We start from the raw sequence: 6,531 nt of genomic DNA on the forward strand, positions 1-6,531 counted from the left end.
CACCGAGCGATTCCGGCCAGGTGCGCCCCGCCTGCCCCGCCCTACCCGCTGATTGGCCACGGTGTCCGCTGCTTCTTTTGGACTGCCCCCGCGCGGCACGCACCTGCCGCCTCGTGACTGGTGAAATTTTAAAAATCAATGGCGGGTTCGGAATTAGATACAGCATGAAACAGGCCGCGGGCCACGTGGCCAAGAACGGCGGCGGGGAGAGCTCGGGTTGGCTGTTGGGACGGAGTGTCTGGTGGGGATTGGCTCCAGAAGGAACAGCTCGGGAGCTGGGCGGCCCTTACGAGCCCTGTGGCGCCGCGTGGCCTGTCCTTCCGGCCCCATGCCCCGCCCCTTGTCGGAGGCTGTGGCCGCCCACTCACTCCATCCCCCTCCCTCTGTCACTCCCTCCTCACCTCACTCACTGGCTCCTTTTCCACCAGGCTGGTGCGGGGGCTCTGGGGCAGGGGCGGGGCTGAGGGGTTTGGGGTGCAGGAGGGGCCTCTGGGCTGCGGCTGAGGGGTTCAGAGTGTGGGAGGGGGCTTGGGGATGCAGGTTCCAGGCAGCGCTGACCTGAGACGGCTCTGGGGAAGCCGTGATTAGGCCGTACGGCTCCTAGGCGAAGGGGCGGCCAGGAGGCTCCCTGTGCTGCACCTGTGGTTCCTGGCCAATGAAAACTGCGGAGCCAGCACTTGGGGTGGGGACAGCAGAGGGATGTGTCGCTGCTTCCTGAGAGCTGGGCAGGGAGCTTGCCTGCCAGCCCTGCTGCACTGCCAACCAGACTTGTAATGGGCTGCTCAGCGTCGCTGACCAGAGCTGCCAGGGTTCCTTTTCGACCGGGTATTTCAGTCGAAAACCGGACACCTGGCAATCCTAACCAGGACCAGGGCACGGAGCTGGCCCACAAGGCTGTGATCTCTGATGTCCATTAGCTGCAGACACTCTAGTGATGGGGGAGTAGGTGGCCTGATTGGAGCAAGGCAATGAAATAGCCTTAGGGCATGGCTACAATTGCAGATGTAGAGTGCTTTGAGTTAAACCAGCATTCGGAGACCGCAGCAGGGAAAGCACTGCTGTGTGTTTACACTGTCAGCTGCAAGCGCAGTGGGGTGGCCACATTTGTGGCACTTGCAGCAGCATTGGGAGTGGTGCATTATGGGCAGCTATCCCTCAGAATACCTTTTCTCATTCTGGTGCTGTGGCTTGTGGGAAGGGATAGCTCAGTGGTTTGAGCATTGGCCTGCTTAAACCCAGGGTTGTGAGTTCAATCCTTGAGGGATCTGGGGCAAAAATTGGGGATTGGTCCTGCTTTGAGCAGGGCATTGGACTAGATGACCCCCTGAGGTCCTTTCCAACCCTGATATTCTATGATTCTATGAAGGGGGTGGCAGAGGGGAGAGCATTATGGGTCCTGTCCTAATGCATCACTTCACATCCCAGCAATCCCTGTGCTTCCATCCATATTTAGCACCATCTTTCAACATTTTTTGTACTGAGCGCTCTGTCTTTCCTTTCGGTCTGCGGGAATGGATCCTGAACTTGTGAGGAATATGCTGATGGGTCTCGCCAGCACATCACGGATTGCAGTTGAGTTACTCCTTAAGCTACAAACTGACAGTGAGGAGTCTGACGATGATGTCGACTCATATAACGCATATGACACAAGATTGCTTGTGGCATTCATGGACATGCTCACCACAGTGGAACGCCATGTTTGGGCTCGGGAAACAAGCACTGAGTGGTGGGATCACATCGTCATGCAAGTCTGGGATGACGAGCAGTGGCTGCAGAACTTTTGGATGAGGAAAGCCACTTTCATGGGACCGTGTGCTGAGCTCACCCCTACCCTGTGGCGCAAGGACACAAGATTGAGAGCTGCCTTGCCAGTGGAGAAACGCATGGCTATTGCAATCTGGACGCTGGCAACTCCAGACAGCTACTGATCGGTCGCTAACCAGTTTGGAGTGGGAAAGTCGACCTTTGGAATCGTGTTGATGCAAGTTTGCAGGGCCATTAATCGCATCCTGCTCAGAAGAACTGTGACTCTGGGCAACGTGCATGACGTGGCTGGCTTTGCACAAATGGGTTTCCCTAACTGAAGAGGGGTGATAGGTGGGACGCATATTCCAATTCTGGCACCAGACCACCTAGCCTGAGTACGTTAATCAGAAGGAGTATTTCTCTATGGTTCTCCAGGCGCTTGTGAATCACTGTGGGCATTTCATGGACATAAACGCAGGCTGGTCCAGAAAGGTGCATGACGCATGCATCTTTTGGAACACAGGCCTGTTTAGGAAGCTGCAAGCCAGGATTTTCTTCCCAGACCAGAAGATCACCGTAGGGGAAGTCGAAATGCCTGTTGTGATCCTTGGAGATCCCGCTTACCCTTTTATGCCGTGGCTCATGTAACCCTACACAGGAAGCCTTAACAGCAGCAAGGAGCGGTTCAACAATAGGCTGAGTCGGTGCAGAATGACTGTTGAGTGCCCTTTTGGCCATTTAAAGGGCCGCTGGCGCTGTCTGTATGGGAAGCTGGACCTGGCTGATGACAACATCCTCATGGTTATAGCTGCATTCTGTACCCTCCATAACATTTGTGAAGGAAAGGGTGAAAGCTTCACTCAGGCATGGACCACGGAGGTTCAACATCTGGAGGCTGAATTTGAAGAGCCAGAGACCAGAGCTATTAGAGGGGCCCAGCGCGGGGCTGTAAGGATTAGGGATGCCTTGAGGGAGCAATTTGATGCTGAGAGCCACCACTAATGTTTGGTGCCCTGCACGGGTGTGAAGTACAGTGGCTCCAATACTAGTAGACATCTGTGTTTGCTACGTATGATGCACTGACTTGCAGTGCCTGTTGCTTTCCTGGGCTCTGGTATCTTTTTACCTAATGCAATAAAGAATGTTTTCAAAGCCAAAAAAATTCATTTCTTCAAAAAAGAAACAGAACTGCTGGGGAAACTGAAAGGACATGACACATCTGTGCTGTGTGGGAGGAGTGAAGGGGGCGGGGTGGGGAATGGGACAATCACAGATTTGCGTATGTCCTGTTATCGTATTCAGCCTTCCTGTCTGGAATGCCGCACAATGAGTGCTGCACTTCAAGCTGGCTAAAATGCATGGTATGGGGGTTGAGTGCAGTGGGTAAGAGTCGTAGTTTGCAGGGCTGGGTGGTGAAGCTACAGGTGTTGGAGGCAGCTGGTGGCGGTAAGAAACTGGATGTTGGGGGAAGTGAGTTGGCGGTGACATGGGGGCATAGGGGAAAGAGTTTTGGGATAAGGGCTGCAGGGGGGGACGGGCGTGGATCTGCTCCATCTGCAGTGCTATGAGCTCCTGTATCGAGTCCGCTTGGTGCTCCATAATGCTTAGCAGCCGCTCCATGCTTTGGTGCCGGCGATCCACATTCTGCTGGCACAGCCTCCTTTTAGTCTCCCGCCACTCCTGTACTTTTTGATTTTCAGTACGGGACAGGTCCTCTTTGGTTCTTCGCGTATGCTTCCTGATTCTTTGTCGTCTTTCGGCCACTGATAACAAGGACGGCTGGGATCTCAAGGTTGCATCTGTAAAGCCAAAATGCAACACTTAACAGAGACAGCATTGTTCACACCAGACAGAGAAATGATTCGGCTGAACTTAAAGACAAGTACAATGTACACAATAGCAGAAAGTGCCCGTCCCAAAGCGAGCGCACATAACCCACAGGAGACCCGAAATGGTGAGTAAACAGAGGGGCAAGGAGGACTGATTGTTTCATGGCCGTACTGTCCTCTGGGGTTCTGTGCCTTGGGGAGAGCCAACAGCTGCAGGGGGCCCCTATACTGAACACTTTCCCCACATTTTCCACAGGATGAGTTCATCCTGGAAGATATCTCGCTGCTGAGGGTGACCTGGGGAGCAAGGGAGGGTTTTCTACTATAATGCGGCTTCCGCCCTGGCCCTTATGCCGCTTGCCTGTGTGCAGCAATGGTCCCCCCACCCCTCATGGCACAGTGGCACGGACATGTTAGCCTTACTTGGACAAGGAACACAGTAGCACTGCCAAGGAACCTGCACAAGCAGATTGCCCAGCTTCTGCATGAGACCTTTGATGAGATCACTGAGGCCGATTACAGCAATGTGAGAGAGCACATCAACGCCCTATTCCGCATCTAGATATGCGTGCAGCCCTAACCCTCCTCACCCCAAGAGCCCACACCAAAACAACTACCTTCCCAAAATAAAAGCCGCTTACCGGGCACCTCCTCTGCTGTTTGTTCTTCCCCAAGCACCATCCGCTGCAACTGACTACCTTCCTCCTGGCTTGAAAACAGCTCCTGGCTGTATGCATCTAGGAATGCCGGGCTGTCCTCTGGCTCTGGGCTCCCCTCCTCCTCAGCACCCTTGCTCCGGCTTTCCTCCTACTGCTTTGTTGAACTGTGAGTTGCTGCGGCCTCTGAGGTGTCCATGGTGGTCTTCGGAATGGAGGTGAGGTTGCCCCCAAGTATTGCATCCAGCTCTTTGTAGAAACGGCAGGTCGTAGGGGCGGCACCGGAGCAGCAGTTTGCCTCCCACGCTTTGTGGTAGGCATTCTGCAGCTCCTTCACTATAACACTGCACTGCACTGCGTCCCGGTCATGGCCTCTTTCCATCATGGCCCTTGATATCTGCCTGTAGGTATCATATTTCCTACTGCTGAAGCGCAGCTGGGACTGGACAGCTTCCTCCCTGCAAACACTGATGAGGTTCAGCACCTTTCCATTGCTCCATACTGGGGATCGCCTGGCGCGTGGAGGCATGGTCACCTGGAAAGATGCGCTGAGAGCACTACTCGCCTGGCTGAGCAAACAGGAAGGGGAATTTCAAAATTCCCAGAGAATTTAAAGGGCGGGTCTGACAGTTGGTCACCTGAGGGCCGGGCAGTTGAGTTCAAAGTGATGACCAGAGTGGCTAGAACAGGCATTGTGGGACACTTCTGGAGGCCGATCAGAGCGCATTAATAGACCAAGGCATCCATACTGGTCCCACGGCGCTCCAGCTGGGGCACAGCAAGCTTTATGCTTCTCATGGAGATGGATTACCAGGGATGCTTCAGCTGCGGAGGCCGGGCGCTCTACGTGCCTTGCCAGTGTGGACACCTAGGAGTTAGGTCACCCAGGACTGATTTAATGCGCTCTAACTTGCAAGTGTAGACAAGGCCTTAGCTGTCTGTGTTGTAACTCTTCATGTAGAGAGTGGGCACTCAGCGCTAGGGAGGGGTGCCCTTGGAAGAGCTGAAAAAACTGAATAATAATAGAACTAGACAGGCCTCACTACACGCAGGATTGAAATGCAGCTACACCATCTCTGGGGCTAAGACCAGCATCTAGGGATTGGCATGCAACCAGCCCGGCCCACACTGCCCCATGCCAGTGAGACTCATTCAGTTCAGTGCCCTGGAGCTATCCACCACTGCGGAAGAGAGGAGGTGCCCAGTTTAAGTTTAAAATCCTTTTTGACGAGAAACTGTACTGATGTCACCAAAGTTAAGACAGACAACAGGCTAAATCTTGCCCTGAGTTACACTCCCTGGAACCAATGACCAGAGTGGCTGCAGAGCAAGTAAGTCAGAACAAGATGTTCTATGTACATCTCAGGTTACATCTTCACTAGAAGCTCTTCCACTGATCAGCATTGGTGCTTAGGCCAATCAGGGGTGTGTGGATTATTCACATCCCTGATGAGCGATGTAAATTATACCAAAGTAAATTCTAATGTGGACAAGGTCTAGCAGAGGGCTCTATGAAGGTACTTGCTATTTTACCCAATGAGCCTATGTGGGTTTATTGTCCATTTGTGACTCAGTCACAGGCTGCTTTCTCACTACCCTTTTCACGTCTAAGGTTAAGCACACTTTTTCTTCTTCCTCTTTAAAGAGGAGAATTACTTATGCAATCCCAACTTCCTACTGCACAAATCCCTTCTTCATTTGAGTTTCACTCATTGCAAGCACACAATAGACCCCATAGGGAGCTAGCTGTTTACATGGGCCCTGATAAGTACTTTAAAAAGTTCCTCTTGTTTGTGTTTTCACTCTTCATTGACTTATCTGACTTCACAGCATGATGGAAGACAACTGACAGGTCTTAGCTAGACTAGATCAGCAGGCTTCTTAGTGTCAGCAGCAGCACCTATTACTTATTGCTAGCACCCCCCTACTCTGATTGTCAGGGGTTGCTTGGAAATGAGCAAACATTTCTGCCTCTCCTTCCCTTGTCCTTTGGCAACTGGCACATACGAATTTTCTTCCCAAAAAAGTGGTACATACTGGTTAAAGCAGGAGACAATGGGTACTGGGGCTGGGAGAAGTCAGGACTCCGGGATCCCAAGCCTATAACTAACTCATCATCATCTGAGGGCACTGTAGTTTTCTCTTAGAGCCTTGGCTTCCCTATCTGTAAAGTACACAATACTTTGTTTGCAACTGGTTTGTAGAGTGCTTTAAAACTGTATAACTACTAGGCCTTCTTTCATAGTTCACATGAAAGAGAGGGGAGGGATAGCTCAGTGGTTTGAGCATGGGCCTGCTAA

This window comes from Lepidochelys olivacea (genome assembly GCF_965140295.1).
Source record: "Lepidochelys olivacea isolate rLepOli2 genome assembly, chromosome: 9".
Taxonomy (NCBI): Eukaryota; Metazoa; Chordata; order Testudines; family Cheloniidae; genus Lepidochelys; species Lepidochelys olivacea.